This window comes from Octopus bimaculoides, chromosome 20, assembly GCF_046866305.1.
Source record: "Octopus bimaculoides isolate indiv1 chromosome 20, ASM4686630v1, whole genome shotgun sequence".
NCBI lineage: Eukaryota > Metazoa > Mollusca > Cephalopoda > Octopoda > Octopodidae > Octopus > Octopus bimaculoides.
Window position 1 is genome coordinate 2,993,092 of NC_142947.1, and position 15,000 is coordinate 3,008,091.

Genomic DNA, 15,000 nt, shown 5'->3' on the forward strand with positions numbered 1-15,000 from the left:
CTTTCTTTCTTTCTTTCTTTCTTTCCTTCTCTCTCTCTCTTTCTCTCTCTATCTATTTACCTATGAATTCATTAATCTCTTCTCCCTCTCACCTCTATCTCTTCTTACTCTCTGTCTCTCTCTCACTCTCTCTTACTCTCTCGTTTCTTATTATCCTCTCTCTCTCATCTTCTCATCTTCACTCCCTACCCCCTCTTCTATCCCACCTCTCACCAATTCCTTTCAACTTTCTTCTACTCGCCCCGACTGCTTTCTTCAATTTTATAGAAGTTCACCATCAGCACAGTTATCGCCGATATGTCTGCGAGTCTGATCGCCTGTCTGTCTCTTCTTAACTCTCTCTCTCTCTCTCTTTCTCTCTCACACACACACACACGCACCTTATATCTCACTCCCCCCTCCCAAATCCACATGCTCTTCTCTATTTCTTACTCACACACAGGCAGGAAAGCATACATACACGCACACACGTTTTTCCTCACACATCAACACAAAAGCACACACACATTCACCTTTCTGCAGCCACATAAATACGTACGTTCATACATACATACATACATACATATACATATACACGCACACATACATACATACTCAAGCAAAAACAAATATAAAAGATGTCCCCACCCCACGCACCTCTCCTATACGACTCGTTAACTTATACACGTTCTTCCGTATCCTACTGTCTTCTTTCATTCCCAACGCTTATTGCCCCGCTTTCTCTCGTTCCCTCTCTTTCTTTCTCTCTCTTTCTCTCTCTATATATATATCTCCCTCACTCTCACTCTATCTCACTCTCTCTCTCTCTCTGGCTCTATTTCTCTTTCACTGTCCCATTCTTTCTCTCACACATACACAAGCAGTCATATATATATATATATATATATATATATATATATATATATCTTTATTGCCCACAAGGTGCTAAACATACAGGGGACAAACAAGGACAGACAAAGGAATTAAATCGAATACATCAACTCCAGTGCGTAACTGGTACTTATTTAATCGACCCCAAAAGGATTAAAGGTAAAAAAAGTCGACCTCGGCGCAATTTGAACTCAGAACGTAACGGTAGACCAAATACCGTTTAGCATTTCGCCCGGCGTGCTAACGACTCTGCCAGCTCGCTGAAGCAAGGCATGGCTGTGTGGTTAAGAATCTCCGATCGCTGCTACCACGTGCTTTTACGTGGTTCAGTCCCGCTTCGCGGCAACTCGGTCGGGCTTTTGTTTGCTATAGTCCCCGTGACGAGCAATGCCATGGCAATGACTTTGCTAGACGGAAACTGTGTGGAAGCTTATCGTGTATCTCTCGGCGTGCTAACGATTCTTTTCTACTCTAGGCACAAGGCCCGAAGTTTCTGGGGCGGGGGCCAGTTGATTAGATCGACCCCAGTACGCAACTGGTACTTAATTTATCGACCCCCGAAAGGATGAAAGGTGAAGACGACCTCGGCGGAATTTGAACTCAGAATGTAAAGACAGACGAAATGCCGTTAAGCACTTCGCCCGGCGTGCTAACGTTTCTCTCATCTGTCATATACCGTTCCGAGCAATTCATGGCTTTTTTTATGTTGGTCTCTATGTTATGTTATATAGATGAGAAAAGTAAAAGGAAAAACAATTTGACATTAACCTGAAGATAGTTTTTATTAGCATACATCTTTATTGGACATTTGTAGAAAGAAGCAGGGTGAGAGTAACTTCGAAGTTCCGGCCTGAAAGCCTTCATCGGTTTGTCCATACACATACACACACACATATACAGACACACACATATACAGACACATACACAAACGCTCACAAACACATAAATGTACTTGGAAATGGATGCGTGGTGTTGAGAGAGAGAGAGAGGGAGGGGGAGGGGGATGAGGGGAAGGAAGTAAGTATTGGGTTGAAGGGGATTTGATGATGAATAAATGTATGTCTGAAAAAAAGGAAATGAAGGAAATTGGAGAAGGAAATAGTAAATTCACACACATTGACGCGCACGCACGCACACACACATACACACACACACACATGCGTATACGAACACATTCTCCCACACACGCACATATGTGTGGTAGCTATGAGATGCGTAAATGGGATGAATGTAGTACTAAATAAATAGTTGATAAAATAGACAAGTAGATGAATTCATATATATATATATATATATATATATATATATATATATATATATATATATATATATATATATATAGAGAGAGAGAGAGAGAGAGAGAGAGAGAGAGGGAGAGAGAGATAGAGAGAGAGAGAGACAGACAGACAGACACACAGACAGACAGATATAGATATTCATACATGTATATGCGTGTGCTTACGTGGACACGCACGCATTGATAAATAGATAGACGGGTATAGATAGATGTTATTGGCCTGTAAAGTTAAATGAGTGACTCAAGGGCCAAGAATTTCGTGCATTTAGCTTTCAGTGCAATGTATGAAACACTCGCATCATAAGCTCACTGATGCAACGTTACAACCGAACATAAATGTACATATATAAATTTTTAATTCGTCTCTTTCGCTAGGAAATGTTTCTTTCCGATGTGGTCTTCGCGTACATATTTTAAGAGATTAGTCATTACTTTCCACTTGTCTTTATATATATATTTATATACACCTGTGACCTCCTGTGCCCATATATTCATATATGTGAATGTACATATGTGTATCTATATATGCATATATATATATATATATATATATATATATATATATATATATATATAGTTATCGCCAAGCCAACATGGCAGTCCCAAAATTAGGCCGAAAGCTGCCGTGAATTAGCTCCAAGAAGCCATCGCCTCTAGCTAGCTATGTGACACACGAAACCTGTGTCCTTTATAACCTTCGAACAGGGGAGGTCAGCAGTGTCCCCCTGCTGGTTTGGCATCTGCAGACTAGTTTCAGGGTGTTGCCCCTTGTCAATGCAGAGCAGCCAAGCCATAGCCAGGCGGCGCTGCTGACTATCTGCTCGAAGGTTATTTATCTAATTTCAGTGGAATCTATCCACTGGTTTTCAGAAATAGAGTTATTAATATTTCTAAGTCTCTCTAATTTTGGGACTGCCATGTTGGCTTGGCGATAACTATTAATTTCCAGTACCGCTGCCGTAGTCTCCTTTAGAGAGACTTAGAAATATTAATAACTCTATTATATATATATATATATATATATATATATATATATATATATATATATATATATATATATATATAGAGAGAGAGAGAGAGAGAGAGAGATAAGAAACTAAAGAAGGAAAATGCACAAACTTTACATAGTTTTAATATGATTTTTAATATATCTTGTATTGTATTTGTCGACCGGTTTAGCTTTCGCTAGTCATGACTTCAAAATTTATTTAAATACTTATTTTCTTAAGAAGAAATGTTTTGGCCATGTTGTGTGTGAAATTTATGAGTGAATGATTCAACGAGAAGAAAAATCTAAGAGGAGGTAATTGGTTATCGTGATGATTGTGGGTAGGGGAGATAACTGTTCAGCTTTCGGTGGGAGGAGTACATATATACACAAAAATTCGAAAACTAGATTAGTGAGAAGAAATAAGCATAGTGAATTAAAATAAATAAAGTGATTAAAGTTGGTTATGCGTGCATATTTAGACGTGTTCTGTAGTTTTCGAATCCCACAGCCTAATCAATTTTCTAGACATCCTACTGAAAACTTTGCTGAAATACTCCAAAAGTTTCTTTGGAGACGATTTAGATATGTTAGAGCTAAAAAAAATTAATGAAGAGGCATTATTGGTTTTCTTCGATGTTATCAATCTTTACACCAATATCCCACATGATTATGGAATAAAAGCAATCAAATTCTGTTTGGAAAAGTACACCGAAGTACTCCCGGAACGCATAAATCAGATCTTTATTATTGAATCTTTAAAAATTATACTCCAGAACAATTATTTCCCATTTGATGACACATACTATCGTCAAAAATGCGGAATTGCGATGGGAACGAAGCAGCCCCTGTTCTTCCGAACCTCATAATGGGTTATATTGAATTCACCATATATAAAGTGTCACTTCAAAAACATGGTCACCCATTTCACCATTGCATAAGAGAAAGCTGGAAATGATACCTGAATGACTGTTTTGTGATTATGAAGGAGACCATTGATAAACTGCTGGACTTCAAATCAACACTAAATGATATAAATAGTAACATTCAATTCACAGCTCCCATTTTTGGATATCATGATAAAAAAAAGTCAGCAGCCAAATTATAACTGACAACTATCATAAATCAGCGGATTCGAAACCAAATATACGTGCATAACCAACGATAGCCTATTACCTTCTCCTAGATTTTTCTACTTGTTGAGTCATCCACTCATAAGTTTCACACACAACATGGGCCAAAAAAATTTCTTCTTAAGAAAATACGTATTTAAATAAATAGATGAAACCGTGATTTCGTTTTTCCCTTAAAACTTTACATTTTAAATAACAATTTCCAACCGCGCTCCGAGACAAAACCGCAACTTCCCTTTTCCTTTTCACCTTACAATTTTAAAGAAAACGTTTCAATAGTTATAGGATTTACTTATTTTCTTTTTCATTTTTAAAACCCAAAATTTAACCCCATGTTTTCCTCACTCTTTCATCGTCTTTAAAATAAATCACGACTTACCACTTCATCTTCTCCTTTTCGTCCACATAATTCACCACTTACGTGCGAGGTTCAACACCCACCTTGGGCCCCAGTAGATTCCCTTTTTCATAATGTCTTTCAATTTTGAAATTCTTTTAACTTTTGGGTGTCCTATATTTCACTATAAACCTTACTTCTGTTTGTGTTTTTCATGTTTGTGTTTTTCATGTTTGTGTTTTTGTCTGAGTATTTCTGTAATTCCTGGCTTTCCTATGATTGTATCTGTGTCTGTGTATTTGTGTATTTGTGCGTCTGTGTGTCTATATTTTTAGGTGATTCTAAGATATCTTGTATCTGTGTGTCAATATTTCTGTGCGTTTGTATGTATGTGTTGTGTTTGTGTGTCTTTGAGTCTGAATGTTTATGTACTTATAAGTCCTTCGCTAATGATCCTTCTGGTGAATCTTCCCCGTTTCTTGTCATAAGTTGGGTTACCACTTCCATTGCTTTGTACTTCTTCAGTTCCACTATCATCGGTGATTTCTTCCTCTCGCTTTTTCTTGCTTTCACCTCCGCAAAATTCCCGTCTTATTCTGTTACATATTTCTGCTGTTTCTCCACCATTATATTCTCCTGAATGCTGTCCTCTACACTTTCCACTGCTTCTCTAGGGCATTTCTTTCTCAAGTGCCCTCTTTTACCACATTCGTAACACTTTGGGGCTCTCTCCTCCAACATCATCTCCAGCTTTTCTTCATTCAGTAGCTCCAAAGTTTCAGGTATTTCGTTGTAATATTTCGGACTCACCGCACAAATCATTTCTTATCCGTAGCACCACCCCACACTTCACTTGTTGGGTTCAGCCTACCATTCCCATCTTGACCTCTTCACTTTCCTTCCTTATCTCCGAATAAAAAAATCACCGCTTTTATCCACTCTGGATCTATCCACGGTGGGATACTTCCCACCCTAATTCTGACAATTCGTTTATCCAAACAGTTTGGCATCAATGTCCATTTCTCTCCCTGTATCATCCTGTTGTCTCCTATCATAAGATTCAGTGTCTGAATCAGGATACCTAGAGTACCACTGAGTGGTAGGTTGCCGCTATTTTGGCTGCTACCGATGGTGACCCCGAACTGGAACCTGTTGGGTGTTTGGAGTTGGAATGTGGCTTTTGGCTACATTTGAAGACATTGAGAAGATTGAGGTTGAGGAGGAGAAAACGCTGAATGTGGTGGTGGAAGGACGGAGGCTGAACTACTATATATGCGGCGTGAGGGGTCACATAAAGACTCAGTGCCCCTTGTTTGAGTATACGCATAGTGAGAAGGAAAAGGAGAGGGAGACGGAGGAGAATTTATATACAAGGAAAGAGGAGGATTGTACCCAGGAAGTTAAAGAGAAGGAAAAGAGTGACAGATTTGTCACCCCGCAAAAAAGGGAAGAGAACAAAGGCAAGGTAGAATTCAGTAGAACCAAAGAAAGGTCAGGAAAAATGTGAAGCCAAAACTATGCAAAAGAGAGAGGAAAAAGCAGAAGAACAATGTAAATACAAGGATTCCATGGTAGTGTGTGAGAAGAGTGTGGATGCAGAGAAAAAATTGCGGAATGAAAGGGACTGGTGAGAGTGAAATTGTCAGGAGAAGAATTCGATGCGGATGATCGGGGTATTATGGTACCCGATGAAAAGTTCGAGAGATTTATGGATGGATTTTTTGGACGTATGAAAGTGATAAAAGGGTTTCGGTTGTATGAGACTCCACCTTCAGTAGTTGAATACGATGTGTTAAAAGGAATGAAGTTGTCAAAATGAAGGTTCTTTTAATGTGATAAAGGGAAAGACTGGAAAACAATATAATAATGTGATTTCTGACTGGAAAAAATGTAACCACTCGACTTCGGGGGTCGAGTGGGCATTGCGCCTCCTTTTCATTCTTTCATATTATCATTCGTTTCTTTTATTTTTTTCTTCTTGTTTCATCTTCTTTTTGTAAATTTTTAGTTCCACAAGTTTGTGTTTTGTCTCGTTTTGTATTGTCTTTATGTTTTGTATTCGTCGACAAACTTTCTTTGTATAGCCTGTATAGGTAATAAGACAAATATACTCCGAAAGGATGAAAGGAAAAAAAAAAAGAAAGAAACGACCTCAGCGGAATTTGAACTCAGCGAAATACACTTAAGGACTTCGCTTGGCGTGCTAACGATGCTGCCAGCTGCTCACCTTACATGCGTTAATGATAAATTCACCTTCAGCAGCAAATTATTAAATAAAAAAGAAGAAAAGAAAAGAAAAGAAATGGTTTGTTCACACACATTCTTCTATGCATTTGGTTTGTGGACGTTGTGAGATTTGTTTTCTGTTGAGCTGCGAAAGCTCTTGGACTAAACAAACGTAAATGAAAGATTTCTGTTCAAACTTTTGGATTACTTTGCAAACAAGGGATATACTTAACCATTGAATTTTGTTTCTTCCTAAAGCTAACACGGTAAGTGGGGGGTTTTTTTTGTAGTTTGTTGACGTTGTAATTTTTTCCTTCTTGTTAAAACGTAAAAATAATGTCTACCACTACAACACGCCGGAACCCCCCCCCCCCATCCCCCCCCCCCCCCAACCAACTTTCTTTTCCATACAGTTATTTTTGTCATAAAAATTATTTGAAATACGCGTTCGTTTTTTTCGTCTTTTGTGTGTTTTGTCACACAGAAAAATATATTGACATAATAGAATTTTAAAAATGAATTTGGGAATAGGAAGAACACACATGAATGTCCACGCATACGCACACACCACTCACGTTAACAAATTAAAGCAATGCATTATTTGTAACACACGTAAATTAAACCAGAGTGAAGTTGCGGAGACAAGATTACAATAGTTAATTGTGAGTCGAAAGAAAGGGCCATTCTCTTTCTCTCTCCAGCGATGTTATTAAGAGAAGAGAAATGGGGGAATTAATCACAGGTATCTTATGCTTGAGACTTTCTGGGTTTTCTCTGTTCCAGCTCAGAACAAAATTACTTCAGTTAATGGAGGTTAAAATGGGAGGAGCATCGATGGAATCAACTTCTCACCCCTCCTCTAAAAATTTCCGGATTTGTGCCCCTCGTAGTAGAAAGTATTATTATTGTTAAGGCGGTGAAAGAACAGAAATTTTACCTTCTAGGGTAAATTATTTAGCGGCATCGTTTCCAAGTTTGCTTTCAGCCCAAATGTACACACACACCTACATAAAGCAATGTTGATACACATTTGAATATTTAACAATTGATAACATACGCTTCAGAAATGATTTCTACACACACTTACGCACGCAATATTCATTTATTTTTATCACTGAAAGCTATGCACAAATTGCGCAGGCTAATTTGCTCTTAAAAGAACCGCAACAGAAAAAAAATAGGGAAAAAAATACAAATTTGCCAGTGAGAGAATTACAGAACGGGTGGCGTTCTGTGAAGAGAAGTTACTCGCCAACATCTTCTAAGTGGGATTAGTCGAGAAACTTCGTTCAACGACAGCCTTGCTTCAGCATGTGATTGTAACATTGCACTATTGTCTATACCGAGAACTCGTTATGAGAATTTTAATTGGGTGCTGTCCAAGCAGAAGAGATTGATTGTTTTGTTGAAAAATTCAGTGAAGGCTATTCTTTCATTTTAAGTATGGCAAGTGTCAAACTTGTGCCAGCTGATTTACCGACACATGACGTCATTCTCGCCAGTTTACGGACAATTTTTCATTTTTATATATTTTTGTGTCGGGCAATGTCTTTCGTGTGCTGGAGATTAACAAACAAGAACACACACAAATGCATATACATATTTTTTCGTATTTTTAGGATTTGCTTGTGTTTATGCATTTGCCGAGAATAACGTATTATATCGCGAAATCAGTTTGCACAAACTTGACACTTGTCACACTAAAAGCGAAAGAATGTCGAGTGAAGCATAGCGGGGGTGGGGGTTGCAGTTAGCGCAAAATTTCAAGAGAACGATAAGATAATAATAATCCTTGATACTATAGGCACAAGGCCTGAAATTTTGGACGAGGGGACAAGTCGATTATATGGACCCCAGTGTTTCAATGTACTTGATTTATCGACCCCGGAAGGATGAAAAGCGAAGTCGACCGCGACGGAATTTGAACTCGGAACGTAAAGTCGTACGAAATGCTGCTGAGCATTTTAATAATGATGATAATAATAATAGACTACCGCGCCAGTAAAAAGAAGACATATTAGGTGGTGTTTCGTAACGCCCCTAAGTCCCACTTTACCACGAAATTTCTTCGACCTCTAGGGAAAGCAAATATGACCACACTAAAAGTTTAATTCCCATAAGCTCAGCTTCTTGGACTAAATTGGTCGTACTTATCATGTATATACCTTCTGAGCACTTCATTTCTGGGTGGTGAAAATCAGGTTGGGGGCATTCGTTTCTGCAACTAGTTTGCGGTGTAAGTTTAGAGACGTTCAGGTTTTTGACGCTGCTGCGTCCAAAAGGATGGCGTTAGCTAATTCATGCCATCTTATCATTCACTCTGACCATTTCCATTCGGGTGGTGTCGGGTGGAGGATCTAGATGATTCAGCCCTATCATACAACAAAGACTTCGGTTTGGAAAATATGAAGGAGTTTCTTCGATCGGCGAGAAAATATCGAGATAAACCGAAACTATAAACTAACGTAGTCAGGCAAGAAATGACATTTCTGTGTAGAACTGTGGAGACAAAGGAAGGCAAATGAAAAGCAGGAATATTTATGGACTTCAATAAATAAATATTTATTACCTGGCGACGAAGGTAACGGATCCTTAAAAATCAATGATGATTATCTGCTCAAAAGAACACATTTGTGGGTGTTCGTATATGACTGAATGTATGACTGTTTGTGTGTAAGATTGAATTGGTGTATGATTGAGAGATTAAGAGAATGAATGAGTGAAACAATGAATGAATAATGAATGAAAGCCCATGTTAATGGCGAATGAGTTGGTGAATCATTGTCTGACTGACAGAATGAAGGATAATAAATGGAAAACTAGCCACGTCAGAACCACATCATCTCATGAACTAATAAGATTCTGGCCGATATGATTATTGCTTCTCATACTTATGAAGAAATATAATAATTAAAAACGGTACAGTTAATATCATGCACCGAATCTTTTACTTGTTTCATGCATTCGACTGCAACCATGCTGTAGCATCACTTTCAGAAGTTTTAGGGGGAAAAAAAATTAACCCAATTGCGTATTAAATCTGGTGCTCATTCTAACGTTCCCTTTGGTGGAGCCGCTAAGTTATAGGGAGGCAAACATTCTAACATTAGTTGTGAAGCGGTGGGTGGTGGGTAAACGCGCATGCGCGCGCGCGAAGTTTCCAAGCAGTTTCCATCTACCAAATTCACTCTCAAGGCGCAGGTGTGGCTGTGCGGTAACAACTTTGCTTCCCAACCACAGGGTTCCGTTTTCTGTTACACTTCTTGGTGCCTTGGGCAAGCGTTGTCCATAGCCACGGGCCGACCAACACCTTGAGTGGATTTGGTAGACATAAACTGAAAGAATGCCGTCATATATATATATGTTTGTGAGTGTGTGTGTGTGTGTCCCACTACCACTCGACAATCGGTTCTGGTCACCTAGGTCGACTTTGCCTTTTATCTTTTCAAGGTCGATAGATTAAGTACCAGTTGCGTACTGGGGTCGATCTAATCAACAGGCCCATTCCCCCAAAAAATTCGGGCCTTGTGCCTAGAGTACAAAAGAAACGTTAGCCCGCTGGGCGAAATGCTTAGCGGTATTTCGTCTGTGTTTACGTTCTGAGATCAAATTCCGCTGAGGTCGACTTTGCCTCTTATCCTTTCGGGGTTAATAAATTAAGTACCAGTTGCGTGCTAGAGTCGATCTAATCGATTGCCCCTCCCACCCTACCAGGCATTTCATCCAGCGTGCTAATAATTCAGCCCGCTCGCCGCCCTAATAATAATAATAATGATAATAATAGTAATAATAATAATCCTTTATACTGAAGACACGAGGGCTAAAATTTGGGAGGAGGGAATTAAGTCGATTACATCGACCACAGTATGTAACTGGTACTAATCTCATCGACGCCGAAAGGATGAAAGGCAAAGTCGACCTACATTTCGATCAGCGTGCTAACGATTCTGTGAGCTCGTTGTCTTAACAATAAAATAGACAGAGAAAAATCCCAGCAATGGCTGAGAAGCTCAGGACTCAAAGCAGAGACTGAAGGATTTTTAATTGCTGCACAAGACCAGAGCCTCCCCACCAGAAATTACCAAAAACACATAATGAAAAGAAATATAACAAGTAACTGTAGAATATGTGGAGATCGACAAGAAACAATAAATCATATTATCTCTGGCTGCCCAGTCCTGGCTAAGAAGGAATATATTCACAGACACGACAGAGCTGGGACCTATATACACTGGAAGCTATGCCAACACTATGGAATAACAACAGAAAAAAGATGGTATAAACACACGCCAGAAAAGGTCACAGAAAACGAGAAAGCAACCATACTCTGGGATATGCCAATACACACAGATAGAGAAATTAAGGCAAATAGACCAGATATAGTTGTCAAAGATCATGAAGGAAAAAAATGCTTTCTAATTGATGTATCAATACCAGCAGATGACAACGTTTCTCGAAAAGAAATGGAAAAACTTTCAAAATACAAAGACCTGGAAATAGAGATAACTCGAATGTGGAGTCTAAAAACAGAAACAATTCCTATCATAGTAGGTGCCTTAGGTATAATTACAAAATACTCAGACAAATACATAACAAAAATACCAGGACTTACAAATATATGTAACATACAGAAAATTGCAGTACTGGGTACTGCACACATTCTACGCAAAACACTTTCAATACAGTAAACATAAAAGCACCACAGCAAACCACAGCACATACCCAAGGCGCACAGAGCTGCGCTCGGTAGTGAAGTGAAAGCACGTTATAAAAATAAAACTACTGAACAATAATAATAATAGATATTGTTTGGTTCATTCATTTCTCCACTCACATTTTACATTTTAGAGAGAGATGACCAATAGATTTAAAGAGATACAGATTAAGTTGCAAGGAGTTGCCGCATGAGTGCACATTCTAAGCTTGATGGCAGGCAATGAGTAAAAGAACGTGAAACTTACAGTGAGAGAGAAAGAACCATAGAAACTGTGAAGTAGGGGTATAAGATAATGATTAAATGAAAAAGTAATAAAGATGTACCTTTTGGAAATTAATAATCGTTTCATTATACTGTATGAATATGAAGAAATTGATAAATTAAAATTGTTGTGCGCTATTTCCTGAAATTTTCCATTATGGCGTAAGTATACTTAACAAGCTGCCGGTCACATAATAGATAGCATACTAGCATGTGTGTGTGTGTACATGTGTATGTGTGTAAATGTATGTGTGTGTATATATATATATATATGCATATATGTAAGTGTGTGTGTATTTATAATTATACATACATGTATATATATATATATATATATATATGCAAGAGTACGTATAAATGTGTGTGTATGCATGATGAGTTTATGAAGCTACTATCTACACTGCATTGTAGCGCTCCTATCCCTCAAAAGATATTGTCTGGTGTAACTGTTTGCTAGTTGCAATTTTGTATCCTGGCAAAATTTCGCTTGGTTAACGAATTACTACATATTTGTTCTAAGAGTGAAATAATCTCGCAATATTGAAGGGAAACAGGATCCGTTGTGACGTCGAAACCACGGTGACATCCGTTAGGCAGCTGCGGAGAGCTAACAAATCTCACTATTTTTCAGGTCAATCTACATTTTAACCTTCCGCACACATCATTTTGTTTAGCAAAGCTACTCTACGTAGTTCTTCGGCTCCTCTATTTCTGTCAGTCGTTTGACTGCGGCCGTACTGGAGCACCGCTTTGAAAGGAGTTATTTTTTAAGCCGAAAACTTATTCGCTTTTGCCGACCACTAAGTTACGGGGACGTAAACACATCAACACCGGTTGTCAAAGTGTTTTTAAGAGAGGTGAGGTAAAACACACAGACAAACAAATACATGTATGTATATGATGGGCTTCTTTCAGTTTCCGTCTACCGAATCCACTCACAAGTCTTTGGTAGGCCCGGGGCTATTGTTGCTGACGCTCGGCCAAAATGTCACGCTGTCGGACTGAACCCGGAACAATCATATATATATATATATATATATATATATATATATATATATAATGTGTGTGTGTATATATTGCTCATATTATTTTTATCTATGAAACTATTACACGAGGCCCTACGGCTTCGTGAGAACCTGATAAGTGCCGTTGCACGAAACTATCGGTCCTCGAGTTAATTATGTAACTTCACAGCTTATAAGAGAACTGGATGCTCTTATTTACGTAGTTTGTGCTATTTTTGGAGTTTGCACCACCAAACCTATATACGTAAGAGGGTGTATATATACATGTGTGTGTGTGTGTGTGTATACATTTGTATACATGTGTTGGTCCGTTTATGTGTGCGTGTATGTATACATGTGTGAGTGCATTTATGGACATGCGAATGTGTGCATGTATATGTATGTGTGTATATGTATGTGTTTTGTGTGTGTGTGTGTGTGTGTGTGTGTGTGTGTGTGTGTATACATATGTATACATGTGTTGGTCCGTTTATGTGTGCGTGTATGTATACATGTGTGAGTGCATTTATGGACATGCGTATGTGTGCATGTATATGTATGTGTGTATATGTATGTGTTTTGTGTGCTTATGTATGTGTTTGTGTGTGCGTATTTATGTATATGTTTATGTATATGTTTATACATGTGCGTACGTACGTCTATATACGTGTGCGTGCGTGTGTATATTCTTGAACGTGTCCCTGTGTGTGTGTGTGTGTGTGTGTGTGTGTGTTTCACTTTCGACCTGCTCCTATTTATCTCCTCCGTCTCTCGCTGCTACATATTCGCATCTTCTCTCCATCTCTCTCGCTCTCCTCCTCTATTTCTGCTTCTCTCTCTCTCTTTTTCTCTCTCTCTCTCTCTCTCTGTCATTCTTTCCCTTTCTCTCTCACATTCAATTACACTATCTCTCACACACACATTCTTTCTCTCTCTCTCTCTCTCTCTCTCTCTCTCTCTGTTTCTCTCTCTCAGTTTCTCTCTCTCATCCCCTACACATCTTTATGATGCGACACAGCAGCAGAAGCAGAAGCAGAAGCAGCAGTACAAAGGCTCAACACCATTAATACGTCCATTGCTAACATCAGTACGGAACTAACACCATTAACAAAACATAGCAACAACCATCATCACCGCCTCCACCACCACCACCGACATCATCGCTTCCACCACCACCATTTGCATTAGCAACAGCATCGCCACCACACCTGCAACTACATCACCGACTTCACCACCTCCACCACAACCATTTCTGCGACTACGTCAACCCCTCCCCTCCCCCCGCCACCATCGTCACTAGCAGCACCAGCATCACCAATAACATCATCATTAACACATCACAGCACCAACACCACAACCGCCACCACACCGCACCGCGCCGCCGACACCCACCACTACCTTCAGCACCTTCCTCACCACCACCCTGACGCCACCTCCGCCAGCAGGACCACCACATCCACCACCACCACCACCACCACCGCTCCTGCGACTTTTCCAGCACCACCACCACCAACAACAACAACGACACTAGGGACGCCACCACCACTAGTAATATCGGCATCACCAATAGCAACACCACCACGCCACTACTAGCCCTCCCCCCACACTCAGCATCATCTCCTCACCACCACCACCACCACCACTATTAAGGCCTCTTCCATCACCACCGCCACCGCCATCAGCAATAGCAACACCACCACGCCACCACTATCCCCCCACACCGACACCCTCTAGCTACTACGTCCACCCCACCACTAGCATCACTAACATCATCATCATCGCTGTAAACACTGACACGCTGCTACCGGCACAATACATACTACCACCGCAACCACCACATTTGGCTATTACCACTAACACTACAGCTACCATCGATTTATATATATATACTACCACCACCACCACCACCCTTAGCAATTCCACAACCACTACCACAACTACCAGCACTTCCACCACCATCAGAAGTACTACTGCCTATACTATCAACGCCACCACCGCAACGACCAACACAAATACCACTCATACTAACATTACTACTAGCACCGGTGCTGCTACAAGTATTAACACCAACAACTACTACTACTACTACTACTACTACTACTACTACTACTACTGCTGCTGCTGCTGCACCAGAGACACCACCAAAACTGCCGCCCATACTATTCAT